Source organism: Leopardus geoffroyi, chromosome A1 (genome assembly GCF_018350155.1).
Source record: "Leopardus geoffroyi isolate Oge1 chromosome A1, O.geoffroyi_Oge1_pat1.0, whole genome shotgun sequence".
In the NCBI taxonomy this organism is placed as follows: domain Eukaryota; kingdom Metazoa; phylum Chordata; class Mammalia; order Carnivora; family Felidae; genus Leopardus; species Leopardus geoffroyi.
This window is the reverse complement of record NC_059326.1, coordinates 76,773,471-76,799,286: the sequence shown is the minus strand read 5'-3', so window position 1 is coordinate 76,799,286 and position 25,816 is coordinate 76,773,471. Positions and strand designations below refer to the sequence as shown.

The 25,816-nt window shown below is 45.1% G+C and overlaps 1 long non-coding RNA gene across 1 annotated transcript in view; it reads left to right on the top strand.

Annotated features, from left to right (window-relative positions):
* The window catches only part of LOC123599624, a 35,266-nt gene extending 13,549 nt beyond the window's left edge, over positions 1 to 21,717 (top strand). The window contains exons 3-4 of the long non-coding RNA XR_006713232.1: positions 18,770 to 18,934; positions 21,606 to 21,717. This is a non-coding gene — a long non-coding RNA (uncharacterized LOC123599624). The remainder of the gene's footprint in view (positions 1 to 18,769; positions 18,935 to 21,605) is intronic.
* The last annotated feature ends 4,099 nt before the right edge of the window (positions 21,718 to 25,816 follow it).

Below are 25,816 nucleotides of genomic sequence, written 5' to 3'. Positions count from 1 at the left end.
GACGTTGCCCACAACGTTGGCCTGGACCTTGATCTGATGCGGACTGATAGCTGATGCCCTTAGGTTGGAAGTCGGTGGCGAGGCGCTTTCTCCTACCCAGTCGCTGCTGTGTGTGGAGCACTCCGCACGGATTATGGTTAATCTGGATTAATCTTCACAACAAACCTGTGAGGTTGGCATTATTTTCCTAAGTTTATTGTATTTATTTTGAAAGAGAGGTGGGGGAGGGGCACAAAGAGAGGGAGAGAGAGAGAGAATCCCAAGCAGGCTCCACCTGCCAGCACGGAGCCCGACGAGTGGCTTGAACTCCCGAACCGTGAGATCACGACCTGAGCTGAAATCAGAGTTGGATGCTTAACGGACTGAGCCCCCCCAGGCGCCCCTTATTTCCCTAATTTTTACTACGCGATGATACTGAGGCTCAGATACTGAAAGAGCTTTCCTAGGGTCAGAGCAGAGTATTCAACTGGGAAATAGTGGAGCTAACATTCTGCCTTCGGTCTTTCTGACCCCAAATCCATAGATGATCCATTATACACCTGTGCTTTGAGTGATTGGCTAAAGATTGAATGAACAAATGAATGCATATTTGACTGGCTGGCTTAATATCTTACAGCAAGAAATACCCCGTCCCTTGCATAATGCATTTAAAAATAATTTTCAGGGGCTCCTGGGTGGCTCAGTCGGTTGGGCATCCGACTTCGGCTCAGGTCACGATCTCGCAGTTGGTGAGTTTGAGCCCCGCGTCAGGCTCTGTGCGGACAGCTCGGAGCCTGGAGCCTGCTTCGGCTTCTGTGTCTCCCCCTCTCTCTGCTGCTCCCCTGCTCATGCTCTGTCTCTATCTCCCAATATTGAATAAACATTAAAAAAAAGTTTAAAAACATTTTCAAGGGGCTCAATTGGTGGTTGATTTCAGCTCAGGTCACGATCCCAGAGTCGTGGGATCAAGCCCCCTGTGGGGCTCCACACAGAGCATGGAGCCTGCTTGTGACTCTCTGTCTCTTTCTCTTTCTCCTGTGCTCTCTCAAATATAAATACATAAATAAGTTAATTAATTAATTAAGAATAATTTTCAGAATTGCACTTATAAGGGTGGAGAGGGGCAGACTCTCTGAGGGCAGGAAGAGCACAGAACCAATTCCGTCCTTTTTAGGCTAAGAATTTGGCCAAGTGGGGCTCGGGGAGCTGATCAAGGGTGCTGGTTTCAGACGGATCACAGAGCCACCCATACATAAATGCTTGCTGCTTTAAGCTCTTTATCTTTTTCCAGCCTGGGATTTGGTGCCCGAAGTCTCCCCCTTCGACATGGAGCTGACACGCTGGGTAGATGAGATAAGTCCCATCAACTGTGTCACTGCCTCACCTCATGGTTAGTCACGCATGCTTGTTTTTATGAATGGTGTTGAAGAAAGAATTCATGACTACGGGGCTTGACTCAGACAGGGGTCCAGATGCTGTAGTCAGAGAAGCCTCTTCCAGGGCTTTGGGAACAAAGAAAGCACCCCGTCCTCCCTACACACACACACACACACACACACACACACACACACACAGACGTTCTTCTCCCGAGAAAGCTCCTCGGAGAAACGGCGATGGCATACTGTCACGAGTTACTGCTAAGTGAGACATTTTACCTAAAACCACAGAGAAGTGTGAGGGGTGAGTTGAGCAGCCTCCACTCAGCCCTCACCCCAGCATAGATTGTCTTATCAAGTCACCGTGTCCCATCCTACAGAGACAAGGGCCAGCCAGGCTCAATGTTGTGGGGCAGGCAGAAAGCCCGGGAGCCTGGTGGGCCGCAGAGGGCAGCCCTGGGTTGGCTCTAGTGCGGGGCTCAGGAGCTGGTAGAAGAAAACCAGAGCGTGGCCAGATACTTGTGGTTTGACAGATAGGAAATATGTGCATTCGACTCTTTGGATGTTTTGGGAGGGATTCTAAAAGCAGGTAAACTGGGGCGCCTGGGTGACTCCGTCGGTTGAGCATCTGATTTTGGCTCAGGTCACGATCTCTTAGTTCATGAGTTCGAGCTCCGCATCGGGCTGTCTGCTGTCAGCGCCGAACCCACTTGGGATCCTCTGTCCCCCTCTCTCTGTGCCCCTCCCCCGCTCAAGCGCCCCCCCCCCCTCAAAAATAACGAAATCATTTAAAAATTGGGCAAACCATTTTAAAGATTTGAACTTATGGGTTAGAAGTGTAAACTGATTAATGACCCCAGTTTTGAAGAATTTCAATAAAAATCATTTAGGCTTTTTTTTTTTTTAGTCATAGAATTATGTTTTCTGAATGAAATATGGATCAGAGAGAACGCAGAAATGGTAGCCACACACCTTCTCTCTCCGTTTGGTTTGTTCACGGGGTCGTGAACCGCCCATGTACCTGGTGTGTGGCCTCCAGAAAGTTCTTTCACTTTTCTGAGCCTCAATGCCCTCATCTATTATTTTAAAATAAGCACGTTGGATTGTACGAGCCTTCCATGACTTCCTGGGTCTGAAATTCTCTGATTTTTCCATAACTCGTTCATTTGTTTTTTCCCCGATCCAGTTTCAATCAGGAAGTGGGGAGAGAAAGGGCAGTGAGGGAGGGGAAAAAAAAAAAAGACAACTATTGAACAAGTATCAACCAAATACCAAGCACCATAGGCTCATTATTTCATTTAATTATCGTAACAAATGTGGGCAGCACATAGCATTATTGTCACATTGGACAGGTGGAGACACAGAGGTTAAACTTTGCCTGAGGTTGAGCGATTGATGTGATCGAGCTGATTATTCAAACCTGAGTCTGGACGACTCTGGAATGCCGATTCTTTCCTTTGCGCGTCTTTCCACCATGAGGCATTGTCTCCCAAGAGGGGCACAAACAGAAGGGACAGTGAGATTGGGGATCAAGGGAAGAGATGTGAGACGCTGAAGGGCCAGAGGAGATGTGATGTAGATGGAATACGGGACTGCTACCAAGTTCTTAACACTGTTCTCCCCCACGGCCCAGAGGTGGCCACACGTCCCCCGTGGCACTGAGGCTCCTCAAGCAGAGAGGTGGGCACTCTGGGTGACATTGGGGAGCCTCCCAAAGTCCTCTTGAGGCCTCTCACGGCCTCACTGGGGACAGTCTAGGCACCATAGCAAGGGAGACAGGCCAATCAGGGAAGGGGGTAGGAGCAGAGATAGGTATTTATCTCTCTACCCCTCTCTGGAGGACATCTCTAGACTCAAACTTGTAAGAACTATTCCAAGAAGGCCAACTTTATGTCGCAAGGATTTAGATCCACTGTTAGCCTGCCCTTCAAAGTTGGCTGTGACTTTGGGACACAGATGCTTCCCCGTTGGCCTCCAGAGAGGGCAGGGCTGGGAGCCAACTTCTCGCTGGATGTTCGAGACCTGTAGACATCCCAGTTTTGTTGCTGTAATTGCTCCTTGCTTTCGGGAGATTGGAGTTGCTAAGAGGTGGGATTAGAGTTTCCAGATACGGTGGCGTGGGAGTGAGGCAGGGGCCTGTCACTGAGAGCCGCTGTCTGTCCACGCTGAGACCCAGGCTGCTTTCCGTGGATGCCCGCCCTGCATGGGAGCCAGTGGTGGGTGGGTGGTAAATACCTACAACGTGTGTGTCCCTGTGTGGTCGACGTGGGCAATGTGCTGTGCCAACTGCCCGAGGTGAGGATGTCAGTGTCCTCTGTCCTGTGTCTTGTTAAAGCTGCGGTCGTCGAGGCTCCTGGGGCTTGTGGACAGCTGGGAGCACGTCCAATCTGGGGACCTGCTGGGTCACTGCCTGGCACTCATGCCCCAAACACGGTCTCCAGAACTGGGGCTGTGCATCCAGTCCCCTGGGAGCATCCTTGATGCTTATGTCTTCCCTTCCCTGTTTGTGGCTTTTGTTTGCCTTAAATTTAAGCTTGTGTAGATTCCTTACGTTTTAAAGGAAAACGTGTTCTCTTTTCTGAAGGAGAAACATTTGATTTTTTTCTTCCCCCTTAAATTATGTAGATGGAGATATGTCTGCACTCGGTTGGTCTCATGTCTACCAAGATGTCATTACTTATAGAAGAGCCTGGGATTTTCAAGAATAGTAACATGGCAATTTGTCTTTCAAATACTGTTTTACTTATAGCAGCAATAACAGGAAATGTGTACTATTTTTCAGTGTTATAATCTGATTCACCCTTTGATATAAACAGCTTTATCTCATCTCATTGTTTATATCACATTCCTATTCCTCTGGAAAGAACAATATTTTTCCCTTGAAAAGTAATATATTCTTGTCTAAGAATGGCTTAAATAAGTAACAGATGGTCTTTGTGTGTGTGTGTGTGTGTGTGTGTGTGTCCCCTACTCCCACTCATTCTCTGCATTTGAGCAGATATTAAAATCAGTATTTTACAAAACATCGCACGAGCCTGAAGTTATAGGTATGTTTCCAGCTTGGCTTCTTTTATTTATGTGATGGTGATGTTGCTTGGAGAGTTTTAGAATATTGGCGACTGAATACATTTATTTGTGCTTATCAAATGGAATGTGCTTGAACAAATGTGCTTTCTGGTTCCTAGTGACCCAGGTTCGCCAGGGGAAAGACGGACTGGAACGTTCAGTGGTGCCTCGTGACCGTGGCCATGCAACAGAGATCACTGGGCACCAGATCCTTGCCATGCTACTTATTTACATCTCTGTTCTAATGTTAAAGTTGGTTCCGGTACCAGAAGCAAATTTTTCTGGTCAACACAAAGTTTTGTTCCTTGACTCTGCTCAGGGGAAAGACATGACATTAGAAGCCAGATTTCTATCATTGCCTCGCTAGCACGTTGAGTTCAGACAAGTCCCGGGACCACTTCCTGCTTGTTTTTCTATCCATAGACTGCAGAAAGCTTACCTACTGCAAAGGATGTTGTGACTGTAACATGAATTAATAGCTATGAAGATGCTTTAAAAAGTCAGAAGCATTTTAGGTCCCAAATATCATGTTTTAGATATTCAAGTCAAGTTATACATGTTTCATGTAAACTCTTTATCTATACCTCTGTGGCTGATAGGTCATAGGTTGATATGGTCAGATGACCTTCTTTCCAAGGTATATTTTCTGTGCAATGGGAGTTTCAAGGAAGGAAACACACACATATGTAAGGTCATCACTGCAGACTTCTATAAGATGTCAGCCTAGAGCAAGGATTGGAGACAGTTGATTTCTGGTTCAGATGCACACTCTAGGGTCTTTGGGTCTAGCAGGTGCTTAAATGTATATTGAACGAAAATATGAGTATTGTGGTAGATAAGCTGTCCTTAGTTCTTCTATGAAAATCTTTGAATTTCAAAGGTGATACAGTTTTGTGCTCTCCAATTACTTATTCTTATTGTCATTGAAATTCTTTTTTTTCCTTACCGGGTAGAAAGTTGAGGTGTGATCCCTCTTGTTGATATCTTCTCCTTGTCCCCTTGTTTTGTGGCCTGAAAAGCACATGTTTTCATGTCATGACAAAGTTTGCACATGGTGATTGGAGACAGTCCGGAAAAATAAAGACATACGAAAAGGAAATAGCCACCCGTTTTCCCATATGTATCATAGGGACAGATCTCCAACGTATACTGGTAGTGTCTAGAAAAACCAAATCATGTAACAATATTTTATGTAACAATATTTATATGACAGCAATTACGTAAGGAAAATATATGTGTGCACACAGATGACTGTGTTTCTATATGGGTATATCCATGGATATGAGTGACTAATAAAGATGGAAAGGCGAATTTATTTTATTTTTAGTTTTTAATGTTTATTTATTTATTTTGAGAGAGAGAGAGAGAGAGAGAGAGAGAATCCCCAGCAGGATCCCTGCTGTCAGCACAGAGCCAGACGTGGGGCTCGAACTCATGAACCGTGAGATCATGACCTGAGGCAAAATTAACAGTCGGATGCTTAATGGACTGAGCCACCCAGTCACCCCTAGAGAGTCTATTTTAAAGGCACAGATTATGTCTGGAGAGCCAGTGGACAGGAGAAGTTCAGAGAGAGAAATCTTTGTGGGCAGGGATGTTTGGGAGCAGTTTCATGGAAAAGGTTGGATTTGGGCAGAGCTTGAAGGATGGGTATAGTCTGATAAAGAGAAAGTTCGGGAAGCAGACCCCTGGTGAGGCACCGCACCTAGACAGAGGTGTGGAGGTGCAGTGTGAGGCATCGGTGTGGTGGTCGAGGGGGTATAACGAGTCTGATCCCTCCCTGCGTGGATGACACAGAGTGAGCTTGGAAAGCAGGATCAGGGAGACTGGGCACTGGAAACTTCTAAGCAGGCTATCAGAATGAAGAACGAAGATCGTATGAAGACCAGTCAGGTGGTGTTTGAAGTAGAACGAGCCGGAGCGGGGAGAGCCCGGAGACGGTGGCAGGACTGGGAAGGGACAGGGAAAGCCCAGGTATGCGGTGACCGATCTCAGCAGGAGGAGGACGCCACTGCAGGTAGGTGGAATAGAGAAGAGGAAGACGCCCTGAAAAGTCACAGGACTTGGTGCCTGATGAGATGCCGTCAGCCACACAGGAGAGGAAGAAGGTAAGGTAACAGTGACAAAGGTCACAACCTAAGTGACGGGCCTATTGACAGAAGTAGGAAGGACAGGCGCCGTGTTGTGTAACAAAAAGCCTTATTATTTCTTACTGGCAAAGATCCGAATGTCAGGAGTTGGTACGGGGCTTCAATTGTCAAGATTTCAGGCTGCTAGCTCTTGGAAGTGTGATACAAAATGCTGTGATGTGGTACGTTGCCGCAAATTAGGTTATCGATTTGGTATTGTCGAGAAATATAACATCTCAGAAACAGGCAGGCTGCTGGAAACGATACCCCACTGGCAGGTGTGGGTGCAACCGTGCGATTTCCTAGCGCGGGAACACACGAAGAGCTGACAGCGTTGACCCCGGCACAAATAACATCGAAAGCAACGCTTTCCTTGGCGAAGCCCGCTAGCTGGCAAATCGGCGTCCACCTGCCAGCCTCACCCTGCCCCGTGCAGCGATGGTGCACGGGGCAGTTCCGAGTGCCATATGGAGACAAAGAAGGCCCTCTCCGTCCTTCTGGCAACGGGTTTCACAGGTAGACAAGAAGATCTCCATTTACTTTGGACTCAGGAACAGGAGGTTATGACTAGAGGCTGTGCCTTGCAGACTCAGGACAAAAGGGCAGCACCGGCGAGAGGGAGGCGGGGGTGACCCAAAGGCGAGTTCTGGAAATGTGCTTACTGGTGTCCTGGGGTGCTCCTTCCTTTTATTGCTCACCGGCCACGAGCGTCTGCAGACTAACACAGCTGTCCCTTCGTGGGAGGACTTGTGTTTGAGAACCTGGTGGGAGTTTGTGTTTTCCTAGGCTATTTCCTTGGTCTGTGGCCTCTTGTATTGTTCTACCATTTATTTAGCTGGGATTGTGGCAACGAAATATCTTTCGCTGATAAAATTAGTATACGCCATGACAAAGGTACAAATTTAACATATTTAAATATTTAAAATATATTTAATGTTTAAATAATTAAATATATTTATTTTATTTTAAATATATTAAACATAGTACCAGGTTTAGCTTTAAAACACCTTAATAAAACCGTATGTTAGCACAGCTACAATCGCAAGAACTCATACATTTGTACAGTAAGAAGAACTAATACATGTATTACTATTATATCATCTTTACGTAACCTTGTTGTTGGCCCTTTAAGAATGACGCTTAAAGTCATTAAGAAGCAAATCAGTTTCCTATCTTTGATATTAACCGGCCTTTCTGGCATTGCGAGTACAAGCAGGTAAGGACAAATCAGTTCCCTATCTTTTGATATTAATTGGTATTTCTGGCATTGGGAGTACAGGTCGGCAAGGGATCCGTCTCTGTTGTTAAAGTGAAGTTCGCCTGTTTTCTTAGCGTTTGAATCCTTTTTACCGGGTACCAGAAAGCGTGTGGTTTTGTTATTAACCCGTTCTGCCATTTCATCTAGACGCGATGGTGATTTTCTGCCACTATACCTGCAACGGCCATAAATGACGACCGTGACGCCCTGTTGTGGCCACTGGCTCAGAAGCCAACGCTGCCCAGAGCCTGAGCTGTCACGTGCTGGGTTCCGAGGCACGGAGGGGGCTCTAGACAGGGCTCTGCCCCCCCCCCCCCCCGCTCTCCCCCTCAAAGCTGCTCTCAGTAGAGCTTTTTTTTCGTTTTGTGTTTTTGTATCCAGATCAAGTTCAATCTCAGTTGGTGGCTTGAGGAAATACCAAAGCTCTTCTGTTCTGCTGAAACTGGGCCGTGAACTCGGACGCCACAGAGAGACTGTGCGCGCGTGGGGGTGTGGTGCGCGGCCTGCAGGTGGGCCACAGCCACGCAGTGGGAATGGGTGCCCTGGTCGTGACGGAGTCGCTCCCTTTTTCAGAACTGGCCTTTCTTCTTCCTGGTTGCCCTTGAGTGGCCCGGGAGAGGCCTGAGGAACTGACTTGTCAGAGTGGCCCCCCTGCAGGTCACAGGTTTGGAAGAGAGTGCAAAAGAGGTCACTCTTTTGCGTGTGTGACAGCCCTCACACACGCCTTCCTCTGAGGCCGCCGTGTCCTGTGCTTTTACGAAAAGACCTTTGGCTTCAGACGTCAGCCAGGAGAGAGCGAACGGACCCCATCACGTACTCACTGATTTTCCACCGGCCAGTCTATGTGCCGCTCCGGCTGAAGACATTCTCCGTGGAACAGATGCCAAGGCCCCAGAATCCAGACAACTGGGTGATGTGCGCAAAACCAAAAATCTTCTCGAATAAAAACATTTCGGATGTGACAAACACCAGCAGTTGCAGAAAGTTTCAAGGTTGTCATCGACCATTTGCTCAACTCTTACAAAGATATTCAGGCGTCGTGCTGTATACAATCTGTCGCCATTGTCTATTTCTGGAAAAACCAGTCTAAGAGGATTAATGTACATTTGCTTTAATTACATATTAAACCATCTAAAAGTATAAAGGATTAATACCTAGACTCTAAATAGATATTCTTAGAAGGTAAACTCAAATTAATCCAATTAATCCAAAGATTCTAACCTAGAGTTATCACAGCTAATGGAATATGTATTTGGCCTACACAGCAATTTATCAGGAGGTAGAACCACCATTAAATTCACTAATAGCTTTAGTTTTAAGCTACAAGTTAAATGTATTCAAACTAATTAGCTATACAGCCTTTTCTTTTATTCATATTTTTTGTTGTTGATTACTAATTTTTCATCCTAAGGATCAAAATAATAGCATCACTCCTTCGCAATGCTTTCCTTCTGTTAAATAAACAATTTTCTGGTGTTATCTCAAACAATTATAATCTCCTCGCTTTTAGTGCTCTTTCCCAAATAAACGTAGGAAAGTCTCCTGTGTCCCTACGTGTTGAGAAGGGACTGTGTAATCCCTCAGAATGTTCACTTTGGCCATCACCACCCAGGCATTTTGCTGTTCATCTTTCTTAAGAAAACAAGTCTTTCCTCTTGAAAGCTTGGGGCTTTAAAAATAACAACTACAAAGTGTTTTTATGTGGTGAATGCTCATCACAAATTATTTTTTTTTGCCGAGTCCTACTGTGTCTCATCTTGAAGAACGGGAGGGGGGTGGTTGGCTCTGTGATCCGCCCATCCAGGGTCCGGTCATTTGCACTAAATTAACACTTCCTGGGGAGATTTGACTAATTCTCTACCAGATGACCCAGTTACTATGGCTATTCTTAAAAAAAAACAAGCCTCTCATGGGAAACACACCCCCGCTGGGCTGAAGCAGGAAGAAAAAGCTAAACTCTGTTTCAAATCTGGACCCTTTGACCCGTGAACTCACAACCCTCTTCCTGTAGGTTCTCTGAAAGCCCTAATGACCGAGATGTGACTCCCTCTGCAACGTATGAGCCCAAGCAGACGGAGGCCGGTTTTCAAGAAGCTGTTCTAGGATTATGCGATTACCAAGAAACCAAGAGAAATCCTACTATAGGACGTAAGGAAGTTTCATATGATTATGGCCAGTGATTCAACTATTCCTGTCCAAATTCTTCAGCTCTTTGGAATAGGATGACTTTGGCAGGGATCTTCTCGCAACTAAGACTCACTGAAACAAGAGAAAGGGTAAGCTGCAAGCGTGTGCACAAAGACACGTGAACACCTACATGTACACAAGCCACATAGCCGTATGCACCTGGGCTTTTGTTTGCCCCCCACCTGCTTTTCTTTACTGTTTTGGAGGCTGTGGAATTCTGGGCCAAGTGATGATTTGGTCTCCAACTGGTAAGAAGTCTAGTGACTAGGCTTTTTAGAGAGAGTGAAGATCATACTTGAGAGGGTGTGCTGGGGCCCCAAGTATGTGTTGCTTTGGGAACAAGTTTTTCTTCACTCAGCCAATTGATAATGTCTCGCGGTTACCTCGGCTTCAACGGGGAAACATCCACTCTCTTACCTGGGCCTTGCACTGAGGCAGGGACCAGTCTGGCACTCCCTGGGACAAGCTGGGAGCCCTGGGGGTACAATAGCATTCAAATCTCCACTCAAAAAAAAAAAAAAAAAAAAAAACCAAAAAAAAAAAAGAAAGAAAGAAAAGAAAAGAAAAGAAGAAAAATAGCTAACCAAACCGCTGAAATGGTTGCTTATTGTTGCTCTAAACTGCGTAAGGAAGACATTTTAAGCAAATCATGAAGCCCATAAAAAATATTGATCAAGTTGACTCCAAGGAAAATTTAAATTCCATGCGAAAAAACTACGAAAGGTCGAAATACAAAAGAAGAACTGGAAACAAATACCGAAACGTCATTGAGAACAATTACTATTTGTGATATGCAAAGAGGTTTAAATGTCTGCAATCAAACATGCCCACAGAAAAATGGATAAATCATAGAAGCGCATATTTCATATACTAAGAAGAATATCCAATATAAAATATGCTAAGTTTCAGAAAAATCAAATCCATACAAAAGAGATATTTTGACTTGGAAAGACAGATGCGAATATATAAATTTGATCACTCTCTACCGTGGCGGTGGTGGGGGGCAGGTTGGGGAAACAGGCAGTCTCATATGTTATTGATAGATGTGCAAATTAATATAAGTCTGCTGAAGAATAATTTGGCAATATCTATTATAATTTAAAATAGTCCCAGCTCTGAATGATTCTAGTGGTTCCAATTTTAGGAATGATCCTATACAAGCTCTGGTACGACCGCATAAACAAGAATATCTAAATCGCAGGAATTGTTTGTAATGATAAAGCATTCGAGTCGATCCGAACGTCTGTTATTGTGTAAAAAAATGTAAATACTTACATTGGGATGCTATACAGTCATTCGTAAAAGATACAGAGCTCCGTACACTGACGTGAAAAGGACTTGAGAGGAAGCAGTAAGGGGTGAGATCGGCTGGACGCGTGTCATGAGCCCCAGACTCTCTTCTTTTTGTCCCTGCTGTTCCCCGAAGGGCCCTGAGCGTCCAAATGCCCTTCACATCTCATTTTCTTTTGCTTTAGATCCTGAGCTCGTTTCTTTCCTGGACTCCAGAACATTTATGGTCACTTTGTAGACAAGGGACCAGGCTAGCTAGTATAATAATCATTTAAACCTCTTCCAGGGAAGGTGTAAATGGATGTTAATGCTTAAAATATTACTCCTTTCTGGGGAATAGGTGCGCAAGGCCAAACCAAATGAGTTGATTAATTTAAAATATTTTAAGGCAAATATGTTAATTCTTACCGGTGAAAATGCTGGGATCATTGAACGAATGGCAGAATGAGTTTGTGGGCTGGAAGGGGGTGGCGGGAAGGAGAGCCCTGCCTCTGAAATGTTTAAAACTATGCCGATGTCGCAGAGGCATCGTTGCTTGGGTTTTGTACCGTCTACTTTTCTCACTCTTCGCGATGGCCCCTTTAAATAGGCACACATGGCTGATTTGTAAAATTTTATTGTTTGAGTTAATATACAGCAAAGTAGAGCTTTCGTTATTTTGGTCTATACATTTTAGCACGGGTATAGATTGTGTAACCATCACCTGCATCACCTACAGAACAATTGCACCTCTCCCCACACTTCCCCGAGCTACCGATTTCTAGTCACACCCACCGTCACCCCTGGCAACCACTGACCTGGGAGGTGCCATGACTATGTATTTTGTCTTTTTGAGAATGACAAGGAAGTGGAACCATACAGCGCAAAACCCTTCTGAGACCGGCTTCTTGTACCCAACTTAATGGCTTAATGGCCTTTGCACACGTTCATGGCTTTGAGATTCACCCAAGTTGTGTGTACCCCTGGGTCGTACCTTTTCATTGCTAAGTAGTATTCCATTGTGCGGATGCGCAAGAAGTGGTTTCCTGTTGGAGGACATCTGGATTGTTGTTAGTTGTTGACGATTATGGACAGACCTACTGTAAACATTTGTGTTCAAGTTTCTATGTGAAAATAACTTTCAGTTTCTCTAGCATAAATACCTAGGAGTGGGGTTGCTGGGTGATATGGTTCAGTGTGTGTGATTTTATAAGAAATTGGGTCTTCGGAAATGCTATTGCTTTTTGAAATTCTGGTTTGTTTCCAATTGTTTGTTGCTAGTGTATAGAAATGCAACTAAATTTTGTGTGTTGGTCTTGTACCCTACAGTCTTACAAAATTCACTTTTTCATTCTAGGAGGCTTTTTTTCTTTAATTTTTAAAAATTTTTTTAAAATTTATTTTTGAGACAGAGAGAGAGCATGAGCAGGGGAGGGGCAGAGAGAGGGGGAGACACAGAAGCCGAAGCAGGCTCCAGGCTCCGAGCTGTCAGCACAGAGCCCGACGTGGGGCTCGAACTCACCGAGTTCATGAGATCATGCCCTGAGCTGAAGTCGGATGCTTAACTGACTGAGGCACCCAGGCACCCCTAGGAGGCTATTTTTTTAAAGAAGATTCCTTTGGGCCGCCTGGGTGGCTCGGTCGGTTAAGCGTCCGGCTTTGGCTCAGGTCATGATCTCGTGGTTTGTGAATTCGAGCCCCACTTCGGGCTCTGTGCTGACAGCTCAGAACCTGGAGCCTGCTTCGGCTTCTGTGTCTCCTCCTCTCTCTGCCCTTCCCCTGCTCATACTCTGTCTCTGTCTCGAAAATAAATAAAACATTTAAAAAAAATAAAAAAGATTCCTTGGAACTTTTAAAAAAGACAATCGTATCATCTGCAATTAAGGACAGTTTTTTTCATTCCTTTAGAATCTGTATGCTTCGTATTTCTTTTTCTTATGTTATTGGGCTGAATAGGCCCTCCAGGATGATGTTGAGTGGAGTAGTGAGAGAATGCACCCTCGACTTGTCCCCAGTCTTACGGGGAAAATAGTTGGTCTTTCATCATCAAGTACAATTTTAACTAAAGTTGTTCCTGATTGTTTGCTTGCTCTGGTTGTTGTCCTTTATCAGACATTCCCTTGTATTCCTAGTTTACTAAGAGGTTTTCTTTTTCTTTTTTCCCTGTGTTTAAATTATGAATGCTTGTTGAATTTTGTCAAAATTTTTTTCTCCATCAATCGATATAATCATGTGGGGTGTGTGTGTGTGTGTGTGTGTGTGTGTTTAGACTTTTAATACAGTGTAGGTTATACTGATTGAGTTTCAGATATTGAACCAACTTTGCATTCTTGAGATAAACCACAGTTGGTTGTAGTATTATTGTTTCCATATATTGCTGTATTTGATTTAGTAATTGTTAATCCCTTTGTTAATGAGGGATAGTGTGGTTTTCTCTCCTTGTAATATTTTTGTCTGGTTTTGGTGTCAGGGCAAGGCTGGTCTGTTGGACTGTTTCCAGGTTTGGCTATTACAAATAGTCTCTACGAAAGGTTTTTGTATGTGCATCTGGGGTACATATGTATGAGTTTCTATTGGGTATAGAGTCAGAGTATCATTGCTACTCCATAGGATTGTCTTACTTTTTCTAGTCATAGTAAAAACAAGGAAAAAGAAAAGAAAGACCTGATCTGCCACAAAAGAGTGCAGGGTATATTATTTAAAGTCTAAAACCAGAAAAGTATTCTATGGTGACAGAGGTCAGGATGGTGTTAATCTTTGGAAAGGAGGGTGTTCGCGATATTTTATTTGTTGGTCTCGTGGCATTTGCATAGATGTGGTTTTGCTTTGTGAAAATCCATTGGGCTGCACGCTTGCGATTCGTGTGCTTTTCATTAGGTTGGTTACACTTTAATAAAGAAGTTTATTTAAAGAATCAACAACAATCTACACTCAGTGTCAGGAGGCTGTTTATATGTTAAGTTTTCACATTCGTAAACTGGAAAAGGTAGTGGTACCTACTTCATTGTTCTTTTGTGATGGTTAGAAAAGAAAATGTCTGTAAAGCGCTAAGCCCAATGGTTGACATAGAGAGAAGTACCGAAGAGGTAATGGACGCTATTGTTATCTTTATTTGGTAGGACCTTATGGTACCAACCTGGAGAAAAATCACTGAAACACACGTACTGAAACTCTATTATGGAACACTCAGTACATGATACGGTCAAAAGCAAAGTGCCGTGGGATGTCAGACACCCTGGTTTTAGGTGAAATGACTCCACTTCAATGGAATTGAAAAAAAACTACATTCTGCGGGACAGTATATTTTTTTCAAGTGTTTTGTGAAAAAGTGCCTCCTGGTCAAAAAACATGGGAAAGCATATCTACTGTAGTCACCCTGTTGTAGCTTGCTAGGGTTGCTGTAAGAGACTACCACAAACTTGGTGGCTCGAACAACAGTTTCTTTATTGTCTCAAGAGTGCCAGGGGCTGGAAGTGTAAGATCAAGGGGTCGGGAGTGTTGGTTTCCTTTCAGGGCTGTGAGGGAAGGATCCATTTGAGCCCTCTCTCTTTGGCTGGTCGATGGCCCTCTTCATGGTCCTACGGTGTTCTCCCTCCATGGGTGTCTGTGTCCAAATTTCTCCTTTTTATAAGGACAGCAGCCATATTAGATTATGACCCATTCCAATCACCTCATCTTAGCTAATTACACCGGCAATGGCCTTGTTGACAAAACAAAACAGGTTACTATGTGAGGTCCTGGGAGGTAGGATTTCAACATGTAACTTTGGGAGGGAGGATATAATTCAACCCTCACGCACGCTTACCCTGAGATCCCCAGTGTATGGATTCACAAAATAATTGGAAAAATTCCGTCCTCGTTCTGTCCTCAATCGCTCTGCAACGTGCATTGGTACTGTTGATGCCCAGCCAATGTCTGTTCTACCTTTCTTCCTTCGGAAGAAAACCACACTCTCGTCCAGGAGGCTAACACGCTTACAAGTCCACACTCGCTTTAGCCGGAGGTGAACATGTGATCCAGTTCTGGCCAACGCGAATTAAATGGGAGTCTTCTGAGTAAAATTTTTGGTTATACTGAGAGCTAGCAAGAGAATTTGCCCTTCACCTATCTGCTTGGAACAGAGTCCCGAGGCCGGGAAGCGGAGTAATCACCTTGGACCGTGAAGGTCAAGGGCCTCCCTGGAAGGATGAGGCAGGAAAGTGCCTGACTCACCCGGCCAGTGGCTGGTCCAGCCCAGGTTGGTGTCACGTGAGAGAACTGTCCCCCTTTCCTCGTGCTCCTGCAACCTGATTCTGTTCCATGAGGCCGAAGGCAACATCCTGGAGACACCATACACGCGTCTCTCTGCTCATCCCTTAGGACCAGTGTTCTCGGCAGAGGCTGATTTAACCAGAGAGGGTCTTGTTCATCTTCTTCCTAATAATTTTTAGAGAACAATACGTCATGGTGTTCCTAATCGTTTCTCTAATGAAGACACCAAAATTAAGTGACTTGTTCATTGTAAACAGTGGCAGATAGATACAGAGTCTACACGTGCTGATGTTCAGCCCTGTCACCTTTTACCCCACTGTGGGGTCGCTTTGCATTATGTCCCTTCCTGGAATGTCAGTATCCTTACTTACAAAGTACCGGAAGAAAATGGACCCTAATTCCCCATAGGGTTAATGTGAGCACAACACTCCGTGACACATGCAAAGTTAGTAAACTCTTAAGAATAATATAAATGTAAGGGATTATTTTCTCCATCTTTATCGGTATTTCTAGTGGAAAATCAACAAATGCATGGTGACTTGAATTGATGTCATTTCTCCTTGTTGGGCAAGAGGGAATTAGTAAAATATTGTTAGCTTTTTAAAAAAAAAAATTTTTTTTAACCTTTATTCACTTTTGAGCAACAGAGAGAGACGAGCATGAGCAGGGGAGGGACAGCGAGGGGGACACAGAATCCGAAGCAGCCTCCAGGCTCTGAGTTGTCACCACAGAGCCCGACACGGGGCTCGAACCCTCAAACCGTGAGATCATGACCTGAGCTGAAGTCAGAGGCTCAACTGACGGAGCCACCCCGGCATCCCTGTTAGCTTTTGATTTAAAAATATTGATGGAAAAAAATATATATACTGATGGAAATTCTATCACGTGGCCAAGGATGCAAAAGTCAACAAGACAGAGGAACACCTTGCCCTCATGGGTGTTACAGCCCAGAGGTGGAGATGACGTGAATCAATACTTACTGAATCGTCCGTGTGGGAAATCGTAAATTACGTTTTACGGTACAGCGTCCCTGAGACTCTTAGGCAAAGCTGAGAAGCGTGCAGGTCACGGTCTTCCCACACAACCCAGAGCTCCTTGTTGTTAACAGCTTAAGGACAATGAAAATCTCACGGCCAAGCAATTCCAGGAAATCTAGGATGTGCTTTGACAGTTTAGAAATCGGGCTTCCCTTGTCGGAGAGGACCCGTCTGTTCTGAGAGCAGTTCCTCCAAAATGAACATTTTCTTAATGTAGGTTTACTCCCAGATAATCACACATGTGTTTGAAAACCAGGCATGTCTGGGTCGACTTTTGTTGTATTTTGTCTCCCCCTCCATATTCTGTAAGTTTCTCATGATCTTCCGAAAGGTGGGTCCTGCTTGAAAACTCTGATGTTTCCTCGACTTGCCGAAAATTCAGGTTTTTTCTTTTTTCTTTTTTTCATACTGGAAGACTAGAATTGAAATGTATGTGATCAGGGATGATGGCATTAAGGAATTTAATGAATTACAGAAGTATTCTATTAAGGAATAAGAGATCACTCTTACAAACCGTGAATTAATTTTTATGAATTAGGTCCAAAGAGCTTAAGTAAAACACAGCTAATATTTCATGAGTAATTTCAGCCCTCTTTAATAGTACAAATCTCTAGTGTGTAATATTTAGGTAATGATTATCATAAAATAGACATCTTTTGAGGGCAATTATGTGTTCTCAATACTTCTTTATGAGGGACCTGGGAGGAGGATGTCATTACATCTGACAGTATATTTGTCTCCCCTAATGTTCATGATATTCTGACGGAGGAACAGTTATCTTACTATAGATGTGTATATTTTTGGAAGCACCGAATACTGATTCATGCCACTAAACCTGTTCAGACACGAAAGGCAGCTCCCAGCAGCCAAGCGGGGACTGTTTCTAGGCATGCAGAGTCTGTTGATGAAAACAACATGACATTTGCAGATGAAACGCCCCTGGGGGTGGGTGCCAGCCAGAGAGAGGGAGTTGGGTGGGAATGGGGAGCTGGGCTCCCGAGGGGGACAAAGTGACATCGCCTCTACAGACCAACGTGAGGATTTGGGGGCTGATGTTTTGGAGAAGATTGGAAAGGACTGAGGAAGGCCCCCAGGACAGGCAGTGAGCCACAGACTTCCATGTGTACCTTTTTTTTTTTTTTTTTTTTTTAAACTCTTCTTTTTGGACTAATTTTAACATGGAGGTTATGATAATCCCTGTCTTTGCTATAACGTTTTCAGGTGTTCACAACCCTTTTGGAATATTTTTTTTGAACCCCCTAATATTCTGTAGGGAAAGGAATAGTCTAGTTTTCCTCATTTACGGGATTGAGAACCAAGACTCAGAATGTCATCCAGTTAGTATATCACAAAACTGTAACCCAGAACCTTAAAATAGGCGTCCAACAGCCAGTCTGTCATCAGATGACAGGATAGTATCTGGCACATCCCACAGACTCCCAGGGATCAGCTCCCATCGCAAGCCCTAGGCTTTGTGGCTCCCACCTCAGCTACCATGTCTCAAAGCCTGAGGGGTCAGATCATAAAAGTTATTGGGTCATCTCATGGTTCAGAACTATTCTAGATTCTTCTGATGAAACTATTAAGTCCATTACCCAGGTATGAAAGAAAGAAAGAAAAAAAACCAGGAGTGAATTTGGGTTTTGTTTTGTTTTGTCTCTTGCACTTTATAATCCAGGAAAGAAGGCAGGTAGCATCTGGAAAATGAAATACTTCATCTTCTCGTCTCCATCATAGTCAGGAGGAGTTTTGGAACATAGTTCTGGGCCAATGAGGTGCAGCAGTAAGTTTCTAGGGAGAACCATACTTTTCTGGTAAACAGTAGAAGCCCAAGAAAAGAAAACCCTTCATTCTCCACGGTTTGGATTTGACGGCTGGAGGCACGGCAGCCTTCTTGTGATTCTGAGGCTGCAGTCATCAGCAAAGGTCAAGGGAGTTAGACAGACAGCCGTCCAAGTGTAGAGTCAAGGCTAGTGGCCACTGACTTCTGCGGTGAGTCTGTTTACTGAGGTTACTCTTGGTCAGGCATTCTGTTTTTAACGGACACGTGCACACATTTATTTCCTAAACATTCATTTCTTTGATGATAAAGTGATATGCCAGAAAAGAACGAAGAAATACCAAATAAACGGTATATATTTCAGACAGGCACTTAAAGTACTTTTCTTAACTCCAAAAAACTGTCCAGAATTCAACTCTTTTTTTCTTCTGTTTTAGATTCAAACGGATTTAATCATTTCACAGTTGCCCAGTGACCACATTGCTATTCACTGTGGTAGCGTGCCTCATTCAGTGTTTGAACCCGAATCCGCTCGTGAAGATACAAGACAGAGGCTTTTTTTCTTTTTTCTTTTAGAGAGCCAGAGAGGAAAAAAAACACAGGTGAGCAGGGGAGAGGCAGAGAGGGAGAGAGAATCCCAAGTAGGATCCGCACTGTCAGTGCAGAGCCCGATGCGGGCCTCGATCATCCTACGACCCGGGGATCATGATCTGAGCCCCAATCGGGAGTCAGATGTTCAACCAACTGAGCCACTCAGGTGCCCCCAAAGATGGAGGTTTTCTGCCTTAGGGCCACCCAGTTGAAATCATACAGTTTTCATTCCTTATGTATAGTAAAAATCTGTAGGCACTTTATTCGGTAACCTGCGTTTGCCACAGGTTCCTGAGCCAGGGGATACGATGAGATCCCACAGACAGGACTCGGGGTCGTAAACTAGTACCCCCCGGAGGTGCACAGTGCCTCAGACTGCTCCCTTCCAAAGTCCCAATTCCCTGTTTCTAGGGATTTCCTGGGCTGTTTCACAGGGGATCTAGGGGGTTCCTGGGTGTCTGTTTCACAGCAGATCTAGGGGGTTCGTGGGTGTTTCACAGCCGATCTAAGAGGTTCCTGGAGTGTCTCACAGTGGGTCCAGAGCAGTCCTTTGTGCCCTTCCCCTGACCCTCCGCTTCGTTGTAATCATGTCAGTACCTGCAATGTTATAAAGCTCTGCCTGCAGCAGGGTCCTGGACCCTGGGAGCCTCTGTCTTTGCACAAGGCGCCGTCTCCCCACCTGTGCCGCGCTCCCTGGGGCCTGGGGCCACACCAGGCTGAATTCCAAGCCCAAGTGGGGTGATAGCCTCTGTCATCTCTACTCCAACACGAGTCCAGGCCCACCCCGGGAGCTACTTGGCATTTAGAACAACGTCTGCAAATAATAAAGAGCACATGAGATTTAGAATGATTTTTCAAATACATTTTTTAATGTTTATTTATTTTGAGAGTGGGGAGGGGCAGAGAGAGGGAGACAGAGAATCCCAAGCAGGCTCCGCGCTGCCCAGCATAGGGCATAGGAGATCATGACCTGAGCCGAAATCAAGAGTTTGATGCTTAACATCCTTAATGGACTGAGCCACCCAGGCGCAATTGTTCTCGGCTGAACTGAAGCCCGCACTTATCAAACACAAATACTACATCCTGGGTTTATATCGCTTCACGGTTATAGGTGTCAAACGCTGTATTTATCCCTCTCTAAGTGTTCACGTTGAATGACAGGACTGGAGTAGCTCAAACTGTTATTTATACCATTTTCGTTCTCATGGTTTATGCCAAAGCTCCCGTTTAAATGCTGGAATATTTAGAAACTCAGGGACTGGGGATATGGGCTGCCTCTGCAGTGAGCTCCAACTGTCCCAAATTCTTAGGAAGTTACTCCAGAACCTTCTGTGTGGTACTTGTTTTCTGCGTACCAGGACTGTATAACTGAGGGTTCTCGGACCCTTTGTTTGTTAAAGGGTGAGTCATAAAATGTGCTAATTTGAAGCTTACACATTTTACTAAAACTCAACGGTGGCTACAGTAATCGCTTAGAACTTGGGGAACAAAAGGTTTCTTTCTGGGAGGAACATTCTCATTGCCAACATTGTTTAGCTTTGCACGGTGATAACTGAAAACAGACGTTAAGTTGGTTTTATTATTGTTTTCACATTCGCTGGAGATAATACATCTTCTGCGCCCTGCAGGGGAGGGGAGGGGAGGGGCAGGGAGAGACAGCCAGCCACTTTGCCCCTAGGCAAGTCACTGCGGCTGCTGAGTTAGCCCGAGGTCAAGGCCGTGTGAGCAGAGGAGAGAGAAAAGAGTGTGGTTTTCCCAGGATTTTGTTGGGCATCTGAGAACATTGGTTCTGTCTTGCAGCCTTGTCTGTGAAAGCCTATCTTCCTTATTGGTTAAGCAGCATGAAGTCAGGGTGTTTGGGACCTTTGAGCCCAAACCATCCCACAGGATGAGGCCGGGCGTGCTGGCCCTGCCTCTCTCACCCCTGCCCAGCTCTCCCGGCTCCTGTCTGTCCCTGCTGGGTGCATGCGGGTCAGCACTATAGACAAAGCACAGGGCTCTCTTGCCCTCTGCCTCCCTGTGGGGGTTAGCGTGGGAGCACGGTGTGATTTGGGAGGCGAGGAGGGGAGGAACTTCCTCCCTTTGCCGTCCTGATGCCCCAGTCTCCAGGGCCCCAGCTCCTGCCCCGGAGCATTAACACTGGGGTCTCGCTCAGCTCTGCTGACACCATCCCCTCCCCTTTCTTCCGGCCTGGGGTGGGGGCCTCCCGCACTGTGTAGGCCCCAGGGTGTTTGGGCATCCCTGGAGGTCACCCGTAACCCAGCCCACACCTTCCAAACAATTCCCCCATTCAATGTGTTTCACCCACACCTTCCTCTTCTGTTCCCGGAACCCTGCCTGATGCTCGTTTCAGTGGGCTCTTATCATGATCAAAGACCCTAATTAGAATCCTAATAGTTTTCCAAGTCTCTGTGACTTTTAACCTGAAGTCCGATTCCTGGAGAACTTTAGCTTTTCTCTGACTTCATTCTAAATTCTGACAGCTTGTCACCCATTTCTGCTATAGGTCCTTCCCTCTACCGTCTCCAAAATGACCCTCTTTTGGCAGTCTGGTTCTGGGGGTGGGGTGGCGGGTGGTTGGGAGCACGGAAGGGACAAGGCACCTAGAAAGTGTTAGAGTTCTTTTGTCTTCGTCCAAATAAAAGTAACTTTTTTGTTGCTGCTTTTCTCCACTCTCTCTAGACCTTCCCATGGAGCCCCAGTCTTGCCTGGGAAGAGGTTGGACACTGGAATCAAACTGTGGACACGGGGGTGTGCCAGTGGCCAGAGCTGGGGGAGCTGCTTAAAAACATCTTCTTTGACTTACTGTTAGTCGACTCTTGGGCCCCGCAACCCTGTAGATGCGGATAGTCCTTTTCTTGTTGGCCTCCGGGTTTTTCTTTTCTGGGGCTTACTTCATCTTGGACAGCTGTGTAATGATATCTAGAACTATCAGCCTTCTGAAAGCTGTGCCAGTGTGCTGGGGTCGCCTGAACAAAGTGCCAAGGACCGGAGAGGAGGGGCGGGGGGTTCAACAACACATTTTCATTTCCTCACAGTCCCAGAGGGTCTTAGTCCCTTTGGGCTGCTTGCCAGAATGCCACAGACTGCGGGGCTTAAGCAGCAGACATTTTCCCCCAGTTATGGAGGCTGGGCTCCCGGTGAGGGCTGTCTTCTGGGTTCACAGATGGCCGCCCTCTTGCTGTGCCCACCGGTGGCAGCCCGGGCCCCACCTCCCAGTCTTTTCTAGGTCAGTCTCTACTGCCTTGATTTGCCCCAATTCCTCCACCACGTTTCTTACTAGGTAGCTACATAATTTCAGTTCTCGGTGCATTTTGTTTTAAAGAGGCAATTTCCCTTACTAGCCAAATGAGCAGTTCCAACAGCAATTTAAGAGGAAATTCAATTGATTTCATTACACGAAGACAGATAATATGGTCTATATAAGAGGTTTTTCAGAAAAGCATTTTGGCAGCAGCATTTTTTTTTTCCCCCAAAAGAAATCTTACTTGGAGCTTCGCTGAGGCGAACAGAAAGTAGGAGCTGTTTCCTTTCCAGCTGGGGTGGGGGTATTGGGGTGGAGGGTTGGAAGAATGGCGTTCCAAGAGTCAGGCTTTGAGGCCCCGCCCTCCGTGTGAAAGGCACTGGACATCCGTGCTCTAAGGTGGTTGTTAACGTCCTCCCGGCAGATTGGCCAGTGTGGGACAGACACACTGATTAAGGGTAACCAGAGGTCGGTCTTGGAGAGGTGGGTGATAATCCATCATTGAATAAGATGATGGGGTCAAGAGCATTCTTGGTAAGGTTGTGTCTACAACGTAATAAGCTGTCAAAGTGGAACAGATTTAGTAGGGGCAAGTGGAAGGCGTCTGTCTCACTGTGCTGGGGTTATGCTGGTGAAGTCAAGTGGGGAATGGAGACTATGTTTCCCTTTTATACGTAACAAAAACAAAGACGTTTCGGGGTGCCAATGATTAACTCCCCATGCTAGTAAGTAAATAATTTATTGGTGAAGGAAAAGCATTAGTACTGACTTTTGTCTCCAATCTGAACAATACATATTTAGAAACGCTACATTGTTAAAAGGCATATTTCTGGAGTAACAGTCATTTCAATGACATTTTGTGCTATGAGTGTATATTTTGGGGACTTTTATCTTTTTAAGTTAATAGGCTATCTGTAGCACAGTTTTGGTTTTACAGGAAAATGGAGCAGGAAGTAGAGTGCCAGTATATCCCCGAAGTAGAGGGTTCCAGTATATCTCCGAAGTAGAGGGTTCCAGTATATCCCCGAAGTAGAAGGTTCCAGTATATCCCCGAAGTAGAGGGTTCCAGTATATCCCCGAAGTAGAGGGTTCCAGTATATCCCCGAAGTAGAGGGTTCCAGTATATCCCCGAAGTACAGAGTTCCAGTATATCCCCTCTCACGCTCTCCCCCTTGGGCTAGTTTCCTCTGTTTGTAACATCTTGCATTAGCGTGGTTTATCTGATACAGTCGATGAGACCATATCGACCTAGCCTCACAACCCAAAGAGCACAGGTTACAGAAGGGTTCTGCTTTGTGTTGTACATTATTGGGGTTCAGATAAATGTATAGCTACATGTACCCACCATTTCAGCCTTGCACAGAATTGTTGCTCTTTCCTAAAGAGCTCCTGTATTTCACCTATCCACCCTTCGCCCTGCCCCCTGCACCCTGGGAAACACTCCTTTCTTTGCCCCCACAGTGTGACCATTCCCAGAATGCCGTCCAGTTGGGATCAGGTAACATACAGCCTTTTCAGATTTGTGTTGTTTCCTACAGCAACATGAATTTAAGGTTCCTTCATGCCTTTTTGAGGCTTGATAGCTCATTTCTTTGTCTTGATAAATAATATTTCATTATCTGGATTGCTCGTTTATCCATTCACGGAGTACTGAAGGACACTTGCTTGTTTCCACATTTTGGCAGTTACGAATAAAGCTGCTATTCACGGTCAGGTTTTTGTGTGAACACAAGCTTTCAAATCATTTTGGAAAGTACCAGTGAGCACACAGGCTGGATCGTATGGCAAGAGTGTGTTTAGTTTTCTAAGAAACTGCCAAACTCTTTTCCAAAGTGGTTATTAATTTTTTTTTTTAAACTTTTTTTGTTTTCATACAGCCTTGGTCTCAACATTTTGGTAGTCAGGTGCTCGGACCATTTGTGAGTTTTCTTAGTTCTCTCGCCTATATTTTGCTTGAAAAAAAAAGAGATCTTAAGAATACACACATTTTTAATTTTTTATAAAAAGAAAGATCCAAGAATTAATTTTGCCTCCATGTACTAGTTTCTCAGAGGTATTAAGTAAATTTAAAGTCAATGTTAAAAGTTAATTTTTAACACGGTGTTTCAAAAGCACTTTCCAGCTTGCTTGAAAGCACTTCCTATTTGTATTTTTTTCTTTTGCTCAACATACTTAGTTCAGGAAAGACCACGATAGTAAAAATTTCCAGTCGTTTGTGATTAATACGACTGTCAAAACTAAGCCCATGGAGTTACAATTTGGTGGCTGAAACTGAGTCTAGACCTCAGGACCCGAGCTTTGTATTTCGCTGCTGTATCAACTAAATTCCCTGGCTTTCCAAAAAGGAAGATATCAAAGGTATGTATATATTTTGTTGCAATGCCCTACTCCAGATCAGAGAAGTTCCATTGCAGTCTGATAAAGTGTTATCAGGGCAGAGGAAAACAGGACAACCAGGAAATTTGAATGATGAGATTAGCTGCACATCTGAGGCCATTTCTACCGATTAGCTGTCTTTGAAAACTGCTTTAATGATCGGGAATCTCCTCTCCTTGATCAGTGAAAGTGATTTCTGCTCTGCTTCGCAGGAGGTGACTGTGAGTGGGCCCACAGACGCCAGGACTCAGCAGTTAATGAACTGTGTTTGTACCAAGGAAAAAGAAAAACCTTTTCGCTGCCTGGTGAACCTTTTGGAGGGTTCCAGGGATTTAAAGATTGCTCTTTGCTGGAAACCGTTACCATACCTAGGGGGGGAAATACCTGATTTTTTCATGGGAAGTTCAGGCCTGATGGTGATAACATGTAAAAAAAAAAAAAAAATCCAGCTCTTTGTTCCATGCAGGAAAAATACACTTAAAAATTAATCGTAGGGGCACCTGGGTGGCTCAGTCGGTTGACCGATTTCAGCTCAGGTCATGATCTCACTGTCGGTGAGTTCAAGTCCTGCATCGGGCTCTGTGCTGATGGCTCGGAGCCTGGAGCCTGCTTCGGATTCTGTGTCTCCCTCTCTCTCTGCCCCTCCCCTGCTTGTGCTCTCTCTCTCTCTCTCTCTCTCTCTCTAAAATTAATAGTAAACATTTAAAATAATAATAATAGGGGCGCCTGGGTGGCTCAGTCGGTTAAGCATCCGACTTCAGCTCAGGTCACGATCTCACAGTCCGTGAGTTCGAGCCCCGCGTCGGGCCCTGGGCTGATGGCTCAGAGCCTGGAGCCTGCTTCCAATTCTGTGTCTCCCTCTCTCTCTGACCCTCCCCCGCTCACGCTCTGTCTCTCTCTGTCTCAAGAATAAGTAAACATTAAAAAAAATTAAAAATCAATTGTATATCATCAGGTCTAATGCGCTAATTTAGTGAAAGGCTAGAAAATACCCAGTAGAGCCATAGGATTGGGACTTTTTAAGTGTCTGAGTCCAATAAGACAAGCAGATAGAACCCTGTGATACAAGACGGGCTGCAAAAAGGCATCACGCAGTGACTTCGCCATCTGGAAACTGGATTAGTTCCTCTGTTTTTGAGTCTTCTGCTTTGAGGATTCAGATTTTACCCGCACTGCACGTTTCTTGGAATGTAGGTAGAGGAGCGGGGAGTGGGGTTCTTAGGCCAGGTGTTCTCTGTGGAGGTCTGTGGAGGTGTGGGTGCATGGAGAGAGG